The sequence below is a fragment of the Arvicanthis niloticus genome, chromosome 7 (assembly GCF_011762505.2).
Source record: "Arvicanthis niloticus isolate mArvNil1 chromosome 7, mArvNil1.pat.X, whole genome shotgun sequence".
Taxonomy (NCBI): Eukaryota; Metazoa; Chordata; class Mammalia; order Rodentia; family Muridae; genus Arvicanthis; species Arvicanthis niloticus.
This window is the reverse complement of record NC_047664.1, coordinates 77,139,240-77,160,205: the sequence shown is the minus strand read 5'-3', so window position 1 is coordinate 77,160,205 and position 20,966 is coordinate 77,139,240. Positions and strand designations below refer to the sequence as shown.

At 43.7% G+C, this 20,966-nt stretch overlaps 1 pseudogene; it reads left to right on the top strand.

Annotated features, from left to right (window-relative positions):
• The first annotated feature begins 3,685 nt into the window (after positions 1-3,685).
• LOC117713075 (large ribosomal subunit protein eL8-like) lies at positions 3,686-4,781 on the top strand (annotated as a pseudogene).
• Positions 4,782-20,966: the final 16,185 nt, after the last annotated feature.

Sequence of the window (20,966 nt, the reverse complement as noted above, 5' to 3'; positions counted from 1 at the left end):
TCCTCATGCACAGTGAACACTCTTCCCCCATCCTGGATGGCTGGGTACTCTCTGTGAAGCTTAAGCTGGCCCTGAACTCATGGTAACCTTCTCCCCAGCTTCCCAGCTGCTGGGATTAACATCACATACCACCATACTTGGCCTCTACGTTCTCATTCAGGCTATGACTTTCTTTCTTAATTTTATCAAAACACATGTTTATATTCTCGTTTCTTTGGAGTTTCTTTAAAATTGTTATTTGGATTCAGGAAATCCACATAGTTCTGTTTTGGGGTTAGACACTGGAGAACTATGTTCCTTAGGTGTTTCCTTACTTTCTGTGTGTATTTCTTATGTGTCCCTGTGTTGACTCTGCAAACCTGATATGTGGGCACTTCTTCCAGGTTTTACAGGGTGACTTTTGGTTTTTCAAATTTTTTTAATGATTTACTTTTAAATTTCTCTCTCTCTCTCTCTCTCTCTCTCTCTCTCTCTCTCTCTCTCTCTGTGTGTGTGTGTGTGTGTGTGTGTGTGTTAGAGACAAAATATTTTCCCTTTCTACTATGGGTTTTGGAGATCAAACTCAGGTCAACCAGTTTGTGTAAAAGTCTGCTTTGAGGCACCACCCAGAAACCCCAAGCCCAGGAGCCTGGCATACAGCTGTGGATCTGACCCTCACAAAAGAGACAAACTATTGGCATGATTCTGGGAAACAGAATACTTAGGCTTCAGGGGACAGAAGGCAGCTGCAGAGACCAGAAACAAGGGGACACAAAGGCGCTTTGGTCTCTAGGGAACAAGGTACCACAGAGTTGAGACTCTGGCCTCTGCCATGTGGAAGCCCACATTCTGTCAGACCAACTGTAGCAGCAGCAGGTTGCTCAAGCTGCCTTGAGAACTTTGTAGCTCAGCCTTCAGGAGCCGAGGATCTGCTCAGCCACCTCTGGAGAGGATGGGTTCTTCTAGTCTGGACTGTAGTCTATTTCCAGGCAGACAAGGCTACCATGGAGGAAGATGTAGTCAAGCCCAGCCAAGCTTCCGAGTTCCTGGATTGAAGATACCTTGTCTGTTTAGACCCAGAAAGAACATCTGTTTGACTCAGTAAAATGCTGAGATTCTTAGGCCAACGTGGTCCCAGGGTAGCGGTGCTGCTGGGACACAGAGTTGTTCTAGTGTACCTGAGGGTTGGCACTTTTCAGAAGGAGGTGTTCATCCACCTGTGTCACCAGGTGGGAGGGTGGCAGATGATCAACACACAAGGTCTCAGATCAACTAGATATGAGGTACCTAGTTGGCTATGGTTTCAGGATATGGCTACTCCAGTAGTTAATTAAAATTCTAGGTTCCTGGGCACAGGGTACCACATCAGGTTGCCCCTAACAAACGGCTACACTAGAGGCTAGAATGGGTTAGGGGTGAAGTGGTTTTGCATCAACTTGGCCCTAAAACACAGACAAGAGACACAGTTGTTCTCAGTGATGACATGGTACTGAGTGGACATGGAGAAGCCGTAGCTGAAACTCAGAGATGGGTCAAGCCATGGGTACTTGCCCCCAGAGCAATCTTCAGTCTAGCCATGGTTGTGGTCCCCAGGGCTTACTTAGAGCACCAACAGCCCAGGCAGGGAATAGCATGCTCTCCTTTTCTGGGTTGAGGTTAACATGTAGAGTCTGGGGAGCCCCCTCAGTTGGGCTCAGAGGCCTGCAAAGCCTTCTCGAACCTTCCATATCTAAGGCTACAGAAATCTAGTGGCAGTGGGGTTTTCCAGAGCCCCCTTGCTTACCATTCCCCCATCCTGGTCCTGAGCTCATCCCACCTAGAGAATACAGTACCAGAGCAAGGCTTTTCCTTAGCTCTATGTGTAGCCACCATGGGGTTCTATGTTCACCGGGATTTCTGCTTCGTTTTTGAGTATTCTCTATTTATTTTGCTGGGGTGGGGTGTGGCGGGAGAGCCAGGAGTTTCTAACTGACCCTCCTGCTGATGCCCGAAGGTGGAGTTAATCTTTGTGCATGGTAAAAGTTAAAGGTTTTGAGTTGTCCTCTTAGACTTTTAAAAATGCAAACATTTTAAAGATTTAGTAGCCGCATCACAGTTCATTCTCAAAAATAGCAGTCGGATGCAATATTAATGCCTATCAGAACGTAGTGCTTTAAAGAAAAGAGAAGACGTATTTGAACTTCTCATCCTTAGTACTCTATGAAATGACCCCTGGGCCCCAGCAGATTTCATTTTCCTGGCATTTGGTTTCTCCTGTTTGCTGGGCATGGTGGTTCATACTGATTGTCAACTCAACAAGATCTAGAACCATCTTGAAGACAAAACCCTGGGCACACACATGTGAGAGGTTATCTAGGTGAGGACCATTGAAACGAGAAGCCCTTCCTGAGCTATGCACAGTGCCCGTCTGTAGGTTGGAGGTCTGGGCTAAAGAAGGAAGCAGCAAGTAGGGTGTCAGTGGCCATCGCTCTGCTTCCTGACTGTGAGTGCCATGTGACCAGCTGCTTTAAGCTCTGCCCGTCTTTATTTTCCCTCCACAGTGGACTGTCTCCTCACACTGTGAGCTAAGAAAACCTTCCTCCCTTTAATTGCTTGTTTCAGGTATTTTGTTCCATCGCTATGTAAATAAATACCCATCGGGCAAGCTAGGTTAGGAATGATTGTTCACCAGCTTCTCCGAAGAGGTTGGCCGCCTGGCACCGTGGAAGCTCATGGATGCTGTGAGGACCATGTTCTGGCTGTATGTGACATCTTCCTTTCCACAGGGGGATTTTTGCTTTATTAAGATCATGACACATTCTCAAGATTCCGAATACAGAAGATTATACTTCCCAGTATCCATCATGTTAAGAAAGCTAGCATTTGGGGAACACAGAAACGCCATTCTTATTTTGGTTATCAGAATGAGTTCCAGTACGTTCCCCTGACAGTTTCTAAGCTTTTATTTGTTTGTTTGTTTGTTTCCTTCCTCCTCCTCCTGTTCCTCCTCCTCCCCTTTCCTCCTCCTCCCTTCTCTCCTCTTCCTGTTCTTGCTCCTCCCCTTCCCTCTTCCTCTTTTCCCTCTTCCTCACCCTCCTTTGTCTCCTCCTCCTCCTCCTCCTTCTTCTTCAATCCAAACCTAAAGAAGGACAGGTCATCTCTGAAATTTACCAGATTAAACACAGCTCCAACTTTATCAGACTGTGGTGTATCAAGAGTAAATGACACAAAAATATCCCCCTGGTCATGGCAATTTCCTATGAAGAGAAGTGACAGATGGAGAATTGAGTTAAGTGGAACATCAGACACAAAAGGCATGTTAGGAACTAGGTGTTGTGGTGTAAGCATGTGACCCCATCACATAGGAGGCTGAGGCAGAAGGATCACCATGAGTTCAGGGCCAGCCTGCATCACACAGTATGCTTGAGGCCAGCCTGAGCTAGCTGCCCTGTGAGATTCCATCTCAAAAAGAAGCAAACAACAAGAAAAAGCAAACCAACCAACCAACCAACCAACCAACCAACCAACAAACAAAATATACAAAAGACATGGTTCACATTTAATATTGACCAAATAAAATTTGTGTTGTAAAGTCAATAGTTTAGTGGTGAGTTTTTCAGACCTACCTGAAGAAAAGTAGAACTGAAAACAGCATGACGATCATGTAAGCAAAGTAGAAAAACAGCTTTTGAACTGGCTAAGTGGCTCTCTCCTCCAGCCAAGCAAGATGCCCACAGGAAAGATGGCCAAGGGGAAGAAGGTGGCCGTGGCCTCCACCATCATGAAGAAAGAGGAGGCCAAAAGAGGGGTCAGTCTGTTATTTAAGAAAAGGCCCAAGAACTTTGGCATTGGACAGGACATCCAGCCCAAAAGAGATCTAACACGCTTTGTCAAATGGCCCCACTACCTCAGGCTGCAGCAGCAAAGAGCCATCCTCTATAAGCAGCTCAAGGTACCTCCTGCCATTAACCAGTTCACCCAGGCTCTGGACAGGCAAACAGCTACTCAGCTGCTTAAGCTTGCCCACAAGTACAGGCCAGAGACAAAGCAAGAGAAGAAGCAAAGGCTACTGGCCCGCGCTGAGAAGAAGGCTGCTGGCAAAGGGGACGTCCCAACTAAGAGACCACCTGTCCTCCGAGCAGGAGTCAATACAGTCACCACCTTGGTGGAGAACAGGAAGGCTCAGCTGGTGGTGACTGCCCATGATGTAGATCCCACTGAGCTGGTGGTTTTTCGTGTGAAAGATGGGGTCCCTCCTACTGTATCAACAAGGGAAAGCCCAGGCTGGGGCACTTGGTCCTCAGGAAGATGTACATCACTGTACAACACTGTTCCCTCCACACAGGTTAACTCAGAAGACGAGGGCACTCTGGCTAAGCTGGTGAAAACTATTAGGATCAATTATAGCACCAGATATGATGACATCTGCTGCTATTGGGGCGGGGGTGTTAGTTAGGGTTTCCATTGCTGTGAAAAGACACCATGACCAAGGCAAGTCTTACAAAGGAAATTATTTGATTGGGAGTGGCCTAGAGTTTCAGAGATTCCATCTGTTATTATCATGGCAGGAAGCATGGCAGCAGACAGACAAACATAGTGCTGGAGGAGTCGAAATTTCTACATCTTGAGAGAGGCTCTCGAAGCCCACCCCTACAGCGACACACCTCTTCCAACAAGGCTGCACCTCCTAATAATACCACTTCCCATGGGTCAAGCATATTCTAACCATCATAGGAGGTAACACCCTGGGTCCTAAATCTGTAGCTCACATTGCCAAGCTGGAAAAGGTAAAGGCTAAAGAAGTCACCACCAAACTGGGATAAATATACACGGCTAAGTTTTCTGTACATAAATATAGTTGCAAAATTAAAAAATAAAAAAGCTTGGGTAAGTGCTGGCACAAGCTACACATTTGTAACCAGCAAGAAAAACATGCAAAATATCTTAGGCAAAGTACCTCAGACTTCATGCTTAGAGGCGGACTTGCCATTTCTGTGCACCGGCTGACATTTCGGTTCTTTGTAGTATAAGCCTACCACCTCAATGTCCATTAGAACTGAAGGGTGAACTTTCTTGGCTGTTCTTTCTTTTAGACCATAAAAGGGGTGTGGGCGTCAGTGTTCCTGGTATGGGTCTGGGCAATGGCCACTTGACCTTTTGCTCAGTTGTGTGGGCTCCTGTTTCCTAGATGGGCCATGTGTTTCTAGAGTTCTTACTTGAAATTTGAAGTAGAAAAAATTCCCAAGCTTTTTCAAATGTTCTGAAGTCTACCTACCTCCTATAATTAAAACCTTTCTTAAACTGGCTGGAGTGGATTCTGTCCTGTACAAGCCAGAATTGTCTCACATTCCTTTTTGTGTGTGAGTCATTCTTTGAAAAATTTTAATAATATTGCTTCATTTAAAAATTATGGATATTTATAAATTTCAGTGGGGAATTGTTTCCTTTAAGCAACATTTCATCCAATGAAGATTGACATTAATGTTCACTCAAATTTACCCTTTCAAGTTGAAATGAAAAACTGAAAATAAATCAATGTGCTCATACATAATTAATGGTGTTCATAGGCTCTTAGAGTACATTATAACCTTATCTGGATAGACATATGTATAATTATGAAGGTATTTAATTTCTGAAATGAAGGTATTCAAATTTTATATTCTGAAAAATCCTCTAACTTCTTTCTAACTGAGATATATTGGAATAGCCGAGTCTAGAGTTTCAATAAGAAAAAAAAAATAAGAAAATTCCATTCACAAGTGCTTCAAATGTGCCTGAAGCATATATTAAATGTTTCAATCCGAGCAATGCATTGAGTACTGGTGTTTCTTCACATTGCTACGTAGGCTGTTGAAGAATTTATCCAGTAGTTGCAATGTAGAGTGCAGCATGGTCCGTGTGAATATTTTATGGCTTATTGTATAGATGACAGAGTCTTAAATTTTAATGCTGCAGAAGGAAGGGGCAGCTCTGCCATCCTTGGGTCGGTGAGAGGCAGGGGAGGCCGCTGATCCAATTAGCATTAATGGGCATCTGGCTCCCAAATGGTGCACTTCAAAACCTGGCTGAGAGTGACTGGCCCTCTTCCACACTTTCACAATGTGAAGGAGAGACAACAGGATGCAGAGTAATCCTCCTGTGTTCTCTGTGATGCTTTTAAGCCAACCGAATCCAGAAACCCAGACTCTTCCATGGAGTCTTGCCTTCCATGGGTTGGGCCTTCCTCTGTAGTCCAGCTTGCCACACACTCTCTCCTTTTTCACAGTCTCTCATTCTCGGCCGAGTTCACCTGATTCCATAGTGGGTCCATTGGCTCTTTTTTAGGTCATTAAACCAACCATTATATTGAGGATAATTCTCTAAAGTAGCAGCTACTTCTGCAACTTAAAAATATTTTTTGTCCAGTCCCATGGAGTTTAACAATTTTAAATTGGATATCTATAAATCCTCAAAGGACTCTGTATCTTACCACAAAATACTTGCATTAAAAAGGCTTGTTTCTCACTTCTATACTGGTAATAACAGGGAAGTGCAGTCAGTGTAGATACCCATCCCTGTGCAGGCAAATGCGCCAGGAAAACACAGTACATATACAAAATGGAATTTTACTCAGCTGTGAAGAAAAACGGTTTATGAAAATTACAGGAAAGTGGATGGATCTGGGAAATACTATATTAAGTGAAGTGACCCAAACTAAAAGACAAAAGCTGCCTGTTCTCTCTCAAGTACAGACGCTGGCTTGATACATATGTATATATGTGTAAATGTGGGTGAAGCTTAGAAATTAGAAATAAGACAAAGAGATGATAAAAGAATAAAATAGAGGTGTTGATGCGTTGGGGCAAAGGGACACATTAATATGATACTGGAAAGGAGACTGGTGGGGAGAGCTCAAGACGGGATGGGGAATGGATGGGTGAGATGGGAGGAGAATCAACTGAAACAAACTGGCTAAAGATGCTACAATGACACCTAACCCTCAGTGTATGTAGTAACATTTTTTTTTTAAATTTGGCACTGAGAAGCCAGGTCTTCATATTTTACTCCTGGGATTCTTCTGGGCAAAGTCAGTGAAAATGACACTAACCTTTTGATCTTTTATGTTCTCCTTTGAAATGAGCCATGTAGTTGATCCTGCTCATTCAGTCCATTCGTTTGCATTATTATGCTATGCGTGCTTAAGGGTCTCCTATAGGTCCCTTGTGCACCTATACTTTTTGCTACAATGTGCTGAAAGTCCCAGGGCACTCTTTCACAGGGCCCTGTGCATTTGATAATCCAGAGATGATAGTGCACTGGGATTTTTTTTTTTTCATTGTGGCTGGGCTCCTTTCAGTAAACACCCTTGCTTACTGCTTGCTGTCAAAGCAACAGGCTCCTGAGCCCAGGAGACCAGCCCACTGCACGTGATCACTGGCCCTCCCCTTGGCCTCATGGGACATGGAACCAATGTGGTCATACTTAAATGTGTTCTGCTCAAACAACCCCTCCTCCTGTGGCTGACACAGTCCTTTGTTTCTCCTTTAAAAGCCCACTGCTTTCTACCTTCACACATGGGGCAGAGGTGGACTTACTTCTTCTGTAGTTATTTTGGTGGAGTTTGCCTGCTGCTAATGTTCCTTCACAGTGTCAACTGTATTGAATTAGGATTTTTAAAAAAAATTCCTAACTCCTTGTAAAATATATTTGTTTCAAGAACAGGAGCCATTGTTAGATGTTTCATATCCGACCTCCCACCATCCAGTAATGTTTTTAAATGCAGTTTCATTCCCATTTTGTAACCAGAGAGACATGGAGGTTGTCTTTCCAGTGTCTTTTTTTTTTTTTTTTTTTTTTTTTTTTTTTTTTTTTTTGGTTTTTCGAGACAGGGTTTCTCTGTGTAGTCCTGGCTGTCCTGGAACTCACTTTGTAGACCAGGCTGGCCTTGAACTCAGAAATCCGCCTACCTCTGTCTCCCAAGTGCTGGGATTAAAGGCATGCGCCACCACCGCCCGGCCTTTCCAGTGTCATTTTACTAAGTCACACAGATTGAGGACCAGCATTCATAGGTGGCACAGGAATGGACGTATCTGTGCCATGTTCTGTTCATGCTCCTGGTCTCACTCATTCTCCGGCTGCTTTCTGTTTATTTGGGGATATGGAAATTATAATTGCAGTTTGTTGGGTTTTGTTTTTGGAAAGGAACATTCTGGGTAACATAGTTACTAACCGATAATCTTAAGTTTTGCAGGTAACCGTGCCCTCCAGTAGAACATACATGTTTTGTTCCGGACTTCAACAAAAATAAAACATAAATGAGAAGAATAAAATCAGAGGTAACCATTTTCCAACCACCCAAAGCAGTCAGTGTTTCTTAAGGCTGCTCTCATCAAGATAATCTGGAGCATCTTTGAAAAAATTATTCCTGATTCAATCTCTTAGCTACTTAATCAGAGCTTTCAGGGTGGAAAGGAATGTTGTATTTCTCATTGATTGTACCAGGTGACTTTTTGTATCTCTTTAAACTTGCATGCTCTTTGGTCAGGGATATGCTGTGTTCATAAACCACAAATGAACCAACCAGGATGCTCGGCCTAAATACCCCCAAACAGACTTAAAAAGCTGTTGCTAAAGATAGTCACAAACATACATACTTACTACATACATACATGCATGCATACACACTAAACACAGACTACATACATACATGCATGCATACACACTAGACACATACTACATACATACATGCATGCATACACACTAAACACAGACTACATACATACATGCATGCATACACACTAGACACAGACTACATACATACATGCATGCATACACACTAGACACATACTACATACATACATAGTATACACACACCAGCACCATATTTAACTAAAGACCGTGCCTTAAGCCACAAATGGAGCAGTAGTGCTTTAAAACTTGCCTGCATTTGTGAAATAACAAGGCTCATATAGAGAAAGTCATTTCTCTTCTTGTGTAACTCCTCCTTCTGTTCACACTGAAAGGGACTTGGGGCCTGTGCCATTTCATACCCTGATACTCCAGCACTGGATAAGATGTCTGCTATCCTGCCCATGGGATCTGCATAGAGCACTTCTTAGCAAAAGTGAATTTCTTTACATAAAAAATTGACAGGTTTGAGTTTTCATCCATCACCAGTGACTTTTACAAGTCAAATGTTTTTGGATTTCTTCTCTCTAGGTTAGAAGTTGAAAGCATGGTTCTAAGACAAGGACTTACTCCACTTGAGTGCTACTTGGTCCTTGAAGGACATTTAAAGCTCATACGTGGTAACACCAGCATGAACGAAAATTTCAACTCTTTTCATATATCAAATGGGTTGAAGGTGGCTTTATAGGGGGAAACATTGTCTCGTTTTCTCAGTCTCTTATCATTTCTAAAAGGTGTATTTTTATTTATGTGTCTGTGTGTATGCTTCTGTATGTGAGCATGTGACATGTGTGTGCACACGTGCACCTATGTGTGGGTACCCTGAGAGGCCAAATGAGGGCGCCAATACTCATTAGAGGAGTAGAAGTTACAGATGGTAGTATGCTGCTGGATGTGGGTGCTAGGAACTGAACTCGGGTCCCCTGGAGGTGCAGCAAGCACTCTTAATTCATGTCATCTCTATCGCCCCTCCTTATAATTTTTATTTAAAAAAAATTAGACATAATGTAGTGGATATGAGAGGATTACTTTTCTATCCTTTAAAGAAATTCTACACTTGCAGGAGATTTTTTTTTTGGGGGGGGGGGTCTTGGATAAATTTTAGGCTAAGAAAGTAGCCTGCCTTCAAGCTTTAACTGATTTCTATTTTGAGCCAAGCCCAGGTTGAATTTGGAGATCTTTAAATCCAGAAGTCCTTACTCGGGAAGTGGGAGGAAGTATCTGCTGAGTTTGGTTTTGAAATACAGTAGACTCTTCTGAAAATATATATACATATGAAATAAATATAAATAATGGGGAGACTAACCTCAATTAGACATCTGTTGCCACCAAATGAAACCTCCAATACCAGAAAAGGGTTACATTTAAACAAGTTGTTGGCCCCGTAGACACCGTTAAATAACCCAGGCTTTTGCCAAGGCTAGTGGTTGTTCTCCACAAACTCATGGTAAAGCCCTGTTGCCGAAGACGACACCCCCACACACACTGAACACGGAGGAACTGAGCTGGTGCCCACCTAGAACCATCACTTCTACTGACTAGTGTTCATGGTACCGGAAGGTATTCTGCACAGTGGACTGGTAAACACCAACCCAGCTACAAACCCTGTGATCTACAGTGGGGAGCTGCCTGCACTATGTGCTAGTGCAAAAGTAGCTCAAAAGTTTCGGGAGTAACCACCTATTATCTGGTTGTAATTAAGGTCCACTCCATGAGATAGATCACATGCCAGACACTGCCAGCTGGCCAAGAACCTGAGACTAGTTAGACCATGGACTTAGAGGAAACCCAAATACTACTGATCGGCTAAAGGAACATAGCAAGCAGATGGAAACAAATACAGAGACCCACTACTGGACAATGTGCAGACAGTGAGAGTCCTTGGAACACTCAGTCCTAAATGGAATGTCTCCATCAAACCCCTCCACTCAGCGCCCTGGGAACTCTGCAGAAGAGGAGAAAAGATTGTAAGAGGCAGAGGGGCTGGAAGACACCCAGAAAACAAGACCTTCTAAACACAGCAGTGTCTAAACAGTTTGGTGTGTCTAAACTTTAATTGTTTCAAGGTCTATTTTTAATGATGGTTCTTAAATGCTTTAATTTCCCTTTTAGCCCACTGCCCACCAGAGGCAAGGGGAAAGAAAGGATATGAGGGAATTGGACCTCTTTAGATATGTTTTTTTGTGGAGCAACTCCTGTCTGTGTTGTTGAGAAATCGGCAGTTCAGTTCACAGGCCAGCGGCAGCAGCTTGATCCACTTGAAAACCCCTCATGGATACACCATCAGTCCAGTTCAGTAGAGTCCGGTCAGCACCAGCGATGGCATGACTTAGAAGGAACAGCCTGGCCTCAGCCTCAGCACAAGTCAGCAGGAGGGACCAGGAGGGACACCAGGAGAAATTCACAGCTGTGCCTCTCTCAGCAAGTGAAGATCAGCAAAGCCTTGAGATCAACAAGCGTTGCACAGCTAGTTCTGTAAGCAAGCCACGCTTATAAAAGAGTCAAGTCCTTTTTATACTCTCCAAACATCACATGTGCTCCACGAGTCTTGCCTCAGCATGTGTCTTGCCTCAGCTGACATCACTCGGCCAATCAGCCTGAGACCACAGAAGTGGCAAGGAGCCACGGCACACCACCAGAAGTTTTTGGTGCGTTTCTCTCTATGGAATCCCGAGAAATGTAGCTCAACAAAGCAATATAAGGCAGACCAATACATGCATACCAATCTTCCAGCACTCGTCCTTTCACATGCTTGCTTTAGCAGAACATCCTTTCACCTGTGTCTGCTTCAGCCAAATGTTCCTTGATGAGTCTGCCTTAGCTTTTCACCAGTGTCCACTTCAGCTAGATGTTCCTTCATGTGTTTGCCTCAGCAAAACACCATCCATCCAACTTTCCGAAGAATCCTTACGTTTCCACTTCACAGCAGGACTTACGCACATGTGAGTTCACAGAGACGGTGGTGGCAGCATACACAGGGCCTACAGGGGTGTCTTAGAGTTTTACTGCTGTGAACAGAAACCATGACCAAGGCAACTCTTATAAGGATGACATTTGGTTGGGCTGGCTTACAGACACACATGGGGCTGAAGGAGCTGAGAGTTCCACCTCTTTTTCTGGAGGCTGCTAGGAGAAGACTCACTTCCAGGCAGCTAGGAAGAGGGTCTTAAAGCCCACGCCCACAGTGACACAATTCCAAAAAGGCCACACCTACTAATAGTGCCACTCCCTGGGCTGGGTGTATTTAAACCATGACATTCCACTTCCTGGTCCCCATAGGCTTTGTCCAAACATATGAGTCTATGGGGCCATACCTAGCCATAGGATAATAAAAAGTACATTTACTCCAACTTCTAAAGTCCCCATAGTCTATAGCAATCTCAACAATGTGAAAAATCCGAAGTTCAAGGTCTCTTCTGAGATCCATCCAGTCACTTAACTGTAATTTCCTAAACAAGACAGGAAACCAGCTGAGCAAACCCTAAACTCTGCATCTCCATGTCTGATGTCAAAGCAGTCTTCAGATCTCCAACTCATTTTTCATCTTTGTTGACTGCAAAAAACTTCTTTCTCCTGGGCTGGTTCCACTCCCTGCTAACAGCTTTCCTCTGCAGGTAGCCCACAGCTCTGGCATCTTGAACATCTTGGGGGCTCCAAGGCAACTTCAATGTTACAGCTTCTTGTTTTTTATGTCTGGGATCCACACATGATCTTTGGGTTCCTCCAAAGGGCTGGAGTCACTTCTCCAGCTCTGCCCTCTGTAGCACTCTAAGGTCAGGTTGATCCACTCCACTATTGCTGCTGTTCTTGGTGGTCATTCCATGGTACTGGCATCTCCAATACACTGGGATCTTCTACTGCAATTAGGCTTCACCAACAGCCTCTCATAGGCTCTCTTCATGGTGCCAAGCCTCAACTCCTTTGCATGACCCCATCAGTCCTGGGCCATCAACTGCAACTGAGGCTGCACCTTCACCAATGGCCTTCCATGGCCTCTCACAGTGCTAGCCTCAGCTGCTTTTCATGATCCCTTCATGCTTCAAAACCAGTACCGCCTGGGTGACTTTTACCCATTACCAAGTCCAGCTGCTGCACAAGGTACAACCTTGCCTACCTGGAACACAACTTCTTTGTGCTCCCAGAAAACACGTCCCAGAAGATTTCACCTCAGTGATACTGGTCTCTTTTTAATCACTGCTAATTTCTTAGCTCTAGCTAACCAGCATCAGTTGTCCCAGTAGTCCCTTCTATTCTGGACACTAAAGCCAGAGCCACATGGCCAAAGCTGCCGAGTTCTGCTGCTTGCTGTGGCTGGAACATGATCCCCCTTTTATCTTTCCCACTCCCTCACTGCCTAAGCTTGGCTGTCCTGGAACTTGCTCTGTAGACTGACCTTGAACTCAGAGATCTGAATGTCTCTGTTCCTTGGAATTAAAGGTATATTTCATCACTCCTGGAGTCAAGCTTTTCTTCACCTAGAACTTTCTTTGTCCCAGGCTAGCCTTGAACTCAGAGATCTGCTTGGCTTTGTCTCCTGGAATTAAAGGTGTGTAGCACCATGCCTGGACCTAAAAATTTAGTTGGACGGGATCTTACTCCAAAGTCCCACTCTCTTAATCTTCTGTCTTCTAGAATACAGGATTCAGCTATTTCCTGGTGCCTCTTAAACACTCAAACTATACATCTTATATTTTTCCTTTCTAAGCTTGCTACGCTTGTTCAAAACACTCTTCATGAGGCTTAACCTGAGAACAAAGTCCCTGTTGGGAATTTTTGGTACATCCTCTGTCAATGCAATTAATATAAATCTCTTTACCTTAGCCTCAAGTAGACTCTTTGGAAAAGGACAAAAAGCAGCCACATTCTTCACCAAAATACCACAAAAACAGTCTCTCAGTAATCTATTAAAATTCTTCTCCTCTGAGACCTGTATAGCCAGACTTCCACAGTTCAAGTCACTCTTGTCAACAATCTTCCATATCCCTACTAGGATGGCCCATTAAGCCCCATTTAAAGCATTCCACTGCTTTCCAAAGTCCCCAAATCCACATTCTTCCAAACAAAAGCATGGTCAGGCCTGTCACAGCAATATCCCAGTCTGTGGTACCAACTTCTGTCTTAGTTCGGGTTTTACTGCTGTGAACAAACACCATGACCAAGGCAACTCTTATAAGGATGACATTTTGTTGGGACTGGCTTACAGTTTCAGAGAGGTTCAGTCCATTATCATCAAGGTGGGAGCATGGCAGTGTCTAGGCAGGCATGGGAGGAGCTGAGAGTCCCACCTCTTGTTCTGAAGGCTGCTAGGAGAAGACTCACTTCCAGGCAGCTAGGTTGAGTGTCTTAAAGCCCACGCCCACAATGACATAATTCCTCCAAAAAGGCCACACCTCCTAACAGTGCCACTCCCTGAGCCAAGCATATACAAACCATCACAAGGGGTCTGGGATTGCTGGAGTCCTAGTGCTGAGGGAGGAAACAGATGCAAACCCCCATCTGTAGGCCGCAGACCAGACTCGGCTGGTCAAGATGGTGCCAGCCTCGGCCTCTGGTATCGACTACTAGTAAATAGTGCACTGCGCATGCATCAACTCAGTTTGGTGTCAAACCCCTCCCAAACGGGGTATGCTAATGAGGTACCACAGATCCTGACCAATCACCCCCTCCCAGGCAGGGTATGCTAATGTGGTATGCTAATGAGGCACTGCAATTCTGACCAATCGTGCACCTCCACGCGCTTTCCCTCCCCCTCCCTCCCCCCCAGGGCTGAGGGTATATAAGCAGCTCACCCTGGGCATTCGAGGTCTCCTCCTGAAAACTAAAAGAGCGCTTCTGCAATAAAGGCTGTTGAGAAGGATCCGGTTGTTCGCATCCTCCTTGCTGGTCGAGTGGGGTGCAACACCCATCCCTAAAACACAGACTGTCTCCAATAGTAAGTGCTCACAAAGAAAAATTTAGTACCCTCCAAAGGAGTCTCAGTGGGTGGGTATACAGCCCACACTTAGGAGCAGGCCCATGTCCAGCAATAGACGGCCAACTTAAAATGAACTCAGTGGTTTTATTTGAAGGTTTTTGCCTCACAATGCTTTGTCTGTGTATTATTTTTCTTCTACCTTACAGAGTTTTTTGCTTATAGATTAGTTTCCAATTTTGTTTTTATGAGTTTTCTGTGTGTGCAAATACACGTTTGCTGTGCATTGTCTTTGACTCTTTTTTTATTCTATTTGTTGTCTTATTTCTGGCTTGTTTTTAACTATTATTATTATTATTATTATTATTATTATTATTATTAATTTTAGATGCCTGTTTGTGTTCTAATGAGAATCAGAAAGATTCGGTATGCATCTGGGTGGGTGGGGAAGTGAGGATCTGGGAATAGATGGGGGAGGGAAACCATAATCAGAAGATGTTGTATGAAAAAACTATTTAATAAAAATAAATAAACAAATTAATAAGTAAATAATCTTAAAACAACAACGAAAGAAATGTCAGTTGGGGTGAGATTTGGTATCGGTCAGATGTGCTACAATAATGTCTGGACTTATCTTAAAACCAAAAATGCATTAAGAATGAATACTCTGAAAATTCTGCCTACAGGATAAAAATGTTACCTCTTCATGCTGTGTGCTGACAGGCAGTACGGTCTTAATTAGATAACACAGTTTCACAGCCCACAAGTTGTTTTCAAGGATTAAATGAAATCTGCCAGTCAGACCACATACTGGTCTACTAACAGAAGAAAATGAAATTGGAACAGTGATTGTTGCTGATTACATAAAAATAATTACTTGCTGTTTGTGACAAACATATGTCCTTTAAATAAACAATTACTGTGTGTTTACTATCTATTAATTTAGTGACAATCCTAAGTTTTTAAAAATGTCAAGTGAATGTAAAAGCTGTGTTGCTTAGGAAACCAGTGACTGGTTCATTGCTGTCTGTGACATCAGGTTAAAATCCCTGTTCCTTGGCCTTGCCGAGAGGCTCCTGAAACTCAGTGACTGGCGAGGGCCATGAGCCAGGCTGTGTGACTGTATCAGTCAGAAAGCAGAGATCCTTTGCCTTATTCAGGAGAGCGATTAGAAGCATTTAACTTTTTTTTTTTTTTTAAATATCGGACATGGAGATGCACTGTAATCCTCTTTTTATTTAAAAAATGTATTTTCTAAATCTCATGGGGCTCAGACTTGGTTTTGAGGATTGCACCGACCTAATGGGAGCTTCTGTGAGCTGGTTTTGTTGTTTATTACTGATGACAAATGGTTTTCTGTCGCTGTTTAGGCCACACATCCTTATTCCGTCATATAAATTCTTATGTGCTAGCTATGGAGGGACTGCTTAGTTGATCCCCTGGGAAGACTGAAGTGAAAGCATTGATTAGGCTCTTTTGGGCTAAGAGCCCTGCTCATCTATTTAGCTGCCAGGAAACTGTTCCTTCATTAGGGTGACTAAGGGTAGCAGGCCTTTACCTGGAGATAGTTATTAGTAGGGCCTGGGTCAGAAGTCCCACCTGCTGAGTATTCCCAGGGACTGTTGCTGAGCTGTTCTAGAAGCACAGAAGTGCGTTGGAATCTATATTTGATTTCAGAAATTTTAAGTGTTTGTCGATACTTATTGAATAAAGCGTGTGAGGTTTTCTGTACATGAATCATCCCGTTACAGGCTCCTCAGATGTGGAACAGGATGTACATTAATCTGATTTGAAAATGTCAGGTCTGGATGGCTTTATTGATGGGAATCAGCCTAGTAGTCATTCGCCATCTACTCCCTCACCAAGCCAGCACCATGGGGACCTGATGGAAGGAAACTGTTAGAACCATTTTTAGGGCCACCATCCAAAGGTCCTATGAAGAAAGCATCAGAAGCACGGTGATGTATAGGATGTAGCTTTCATTTTAAATATTATATTTAATTTATTATTAATGGACTAAAAATGAAAGGTGAGCTCCATTAACCCAGTGACCTTGATTTCCCCTCCCCACCCAAGCAAGATAATTGCATTTTAATGGAAATATAGGGCCTGTAAGCATTATAAACACAACACCCTGAACACATGAGGTCGTTCACTTCAGTCTCTGAAAACATCCAGTGTATTTAGCACAAATTTACAAGAAGTGTAAAATTTCTTTACAAAAGAGAAGAGAAAAATGTCACTCATGGGTCAGACAAGAGAATGCTCTCACTGTGTAGCCCTGGCTGGCCTTGAACTCTCTATGAACACCAGGTTGGCCTTGAACTCACTGCCAGGTGCCCAGATGGAAGGTGTGTGCCACCAATCCCAGGCACACAGGACGTTCTTTTAAAAGTTGCAGTCACCAGTTTGTCCAGACTAAGAACACCAGCTCGGAAGTATCACTGGGCTATCTCCATCACTAACAGCTCAGAAGTATCACTGGGCTATCTCCATCACTGCAGCCTTGATATTTGCAGGCACTGTGAGCATTAAGGTGAAGCCCGTGGGTTCCCATTCACATCCCTCTTCACAGCTTCTGAGTCCTATGGTTGGATTACATCATTTGATTCCTAGGACATTAATTCTAAAAACTTGCTGGGACCCAGCAGGAGAAGAATGAGGTGTCCAGTGGCTTACTAGAGTCTGGGTGTTCTGAGGTCACAGAGAAATCACAAGGGGAGGTTTTCAGTGGTCTGCTCATGGTAGTCCCTGCATCACTGGTACTCTCCAGGTGGCCTTCACCAGCAGGGGCCAAATGAGAATACAAACAGCATCTGCTTCACAAGGCCACATGTATTCTCATGCAGAGATAACATCTTTACTTTTCGGATTACGTCCTTTCTACTCTTTGTGTGGTCATTTGTTACATGAAGTGATGTTGGAATCCTCGGGTGATTATTATTGTTTTAAAAATGTTCTCATTTTTAATTCATGCAAACAAAGGTTGTCATTCATAAGCCATATACTTCTGTGTCGACTGGTTTTTGTTTGTTTGTTTGTTTGTTTGTTTGTTTTTTTTAAATAAGAACTGATTTGAAAACTCCAGTATCTGGGTGGTGAGTGAGTGTTCTGTCAAAATGGTTTGTCTTTGTAAAGACTCAGTATTAGGAAATGGGTCATCTGCATGTCTGCATGGCTGGCCTTTCATTCATCTGTGCAGCCTTGTCTATCAAAACAGTGTTACTCCATCCTTAAGATGGCTGTGAACCCAGATGACCAGGGTTCAAATGTTAGTGCTGCCAAGCGACTAGAATGGGTACTTATTAGCCCTTTGGCATCTCTCTTCCCTGTTCATCTAAGCATCAACAACAACAGTACCAGTTAACAGAGGAGGGGCTAACAGTGGCCATCAAGTGAATTGATACAGATAAAATGCTTGTAGCAGTGCCTGCCATACAAGACATAGGCGGGCACACATGAATGCTATAACTGGTCATTTGTTCTTTTTCCCCATTGCTAACTAGACATTTATAAGCCAATTTACCTGTATCTACGTATCCACCCCAAGGTTGCCTGGGACATGATTTGGTAAAATTATACCCAGAAGGTTTTCTATTTCCCTGTCTGTATTCTACTGCATGTCTTAAACAGTCACATATCTTTTTGAAATCCCATAAATATCTATGATTTAGGAAAAGACATAAATGAACTTTTTGAAGGTTTTAGATCCTGTCACAACAAGCCCTGACGTATGGGGTTTTAAGTATCAACCCCAAGTGGCTTCACCACACACTCCATCATGGCAGCTTTGATTGTACAACCCAGCATCACCACCCACAGACTCAGAATATTAGAACGGGGCCTCTAAGCGAGGAGGCCATGAGACACAGTGGGACGCAAGGGGACCGGCTTCTGGGTAGGAGGCCCTCAGCAGAGCTGGGCGTGGGAGAAGGTTACAGGAACTCATGGTCATGACTCACAGTGTGACACACTTATGATTTATTGAAGATTTTAAAATGAAAAGTAGCCGTGCTGAGACTGAAGGTTTTACTTGCATTTTATAATCTAATTCTTGCAATACCCCCTTAGATAACTCCTTGGCACAAATGATGGAGAACATACTGAAAGATGTGTTTTAAGTTGTTCAAGGTCCTAAGACCAATAAACTAAATAACTGGGGACTCACCCCCATAGCACTGAACTCCAACTATCCTTAACTGTGGTTTCCTGCCTGCTGGGTTATGCCCACTGGGCAATTCCATGAACATCTCTCCACAAAGTTCCAACATATCATGTGACAAGCTTGATGTAGCTAGCAGGCCAACTGTGAAACTCCCAGGCTTCCAGGCTAACACAAGAGGTGTCTCCATTCATCTGTGCCAAGATTTAGTATGGAGTGGCCCAAACTATAATATGGCACTGGAATATTTGGGCAGACCTCTCTGTAGGCTGACTCACCATCTTAGTCACAGACTTGTACACTCTGTACTTACAGTCTTGTTCAAGTACAGGCAGAAATGTTTACTTACTATTGTATGTACTTAAAAGTTTTCCATAATGAAAGGCAGGCTTGGCTACAGAGAAGAAAGCCGTTGGCACTCCCATGTCACCTGGGACTTGGCAGCCAAACTCCTCTCTTAAGCAGAGAAGGAAGTTACTCAGAGGACATCAGCCTTAGATGTCAACAGCACTCTGTGTTTTGCAAAGTAGTTTCATGTAGGTGTGTCTATTGTGGCAGGTGCTCTGTGCCAGCCAGACCACGGAGGAGTTTCAGCCATGTTTGCCTTTAGTGGGCACTAAGGACTGTGGTAGAGCTTCAGTGTAGCCACGAGAATACTTGAAACCCTCCTTTTGTGTTTTGAACACCTTATTTACGGTCTGTTCCTAAGACTGAGTGGGTGCCCATCAGCAGTCCTGGTGGAAGATAGGGGGCAGTTTCCAGGGTTCACTTTCTGGCTTGTTTTATTGTTTGCTTAGAAACTTGATAATTGAAAATATTTCAGCTTTGTTGTTTCTTTTAAAATCTAGATTCTTGGAAAAGAGCATGTTGAGTCCTGTGAAGTAAATGGGCCTATGAGAACAGCCATTAAGTCTCAGTAGCATGTTACCCGTTATTAATCTGACCTACACATTTTGTGAAAACTTGTCTCCAAAAAATATATAAGAAGTGGAACGATCTGGGAATGGGCGCCACTCATTGGTTCACGGTCTTCTTGAAGTGGAATGATCTGGGAATGGGTGCCACTCATTGGTTCACAGTCTTCTTGAAGTCTACAGCCTGCTTTTCTTTCAAAGATGTACTATATTAATATACTATAATATAGTATATAATATAATTGTAGTATATAAATATAGTGTATTATAGTGAAAGGTTTGCAGAGAGTTAGATTCGATTCCATCTCCACTACTTCCTCGATGTGCTTCATTGGGATAGTGACTTAGCCTCTCCTAGTCTCAGCTGGTTCACTGTAAGTGGGAAGGATACAGTTTGTTAAAAATAATAGGCCCCAGCCAATCAGTGGTGGCTCAGGCCTTTAGTCCTAGTACCTGGCAGGCAGAGGCAGGCAGAGGCAGGCAGAGGCAGGCAGAGGCAGGCAGAGGCAGGCAGAGGCAGGCAGAGGCAGGCAGAGGCAGGCAGAGGCAGGCAGAGGCAGGCAGAGGCAGGCAGAGGCAGGCAGAGGCAGGCAGAGGCAGGCAGATCTCTAAGTTGGAGGCCAGTCTGGTCTACAGAGTAAGTTCCAGGACAACCAGGGTTACACAGAGAAACTCTGTCTTGAAAACTCAACTAACAACAACAACAACAACAACAACAACAGGCCGTATTTGAATTCAAGAAAGCACCTGAAGGAGAGTTGGTCCTTTCTTTGTGGCAGGCACTGTGGTACGCCTTACAGAAGGCGCACACTGACCAGTAACTGTAACAGAGTAAGATGCAGATCCAGACAGGGAGAAGTGTGAGGGGCCTCACACTTCAAGAACAAAATAAAGAACTCAGGCACTACAGCAATTCCCTGGCCAGTGACTGACCACTGAGTAGGATGTCCTGAAGACTTTAAAGCAAAATTAAACAAAAAAAAAACCTAAAAAATATTTTGGTCTTTACACACACAAGTTAAATCTGATTTCTTAAAAAATGATTTTAATATGGAACAAATCTGTTTCTCTCTCTCTCTCTCTCTCTCTCTCTCTCTCTCTCGTGTGTGTGTGTGTGTGTGTGTATCTATCTGTTGTCTGTCTCTCTTTGTGTATGTCTGTCTGTCTTTTTCTGTGTCTCTCTGTCTCTGTCTCTCTGTGTATGTGTATATTTATCTGTCTCTGTCTCTGTGTTTGTCTGTCCATCTCTGTCTCTCCCCCGTGTGTGTGTGTGTGTGTGTGCACTTGCACATGTGGAGGTATGTGTCTCCTTCCTTTCCTCTTTTCCCCACCTCTCTAGTTGTGTGTAGAATTG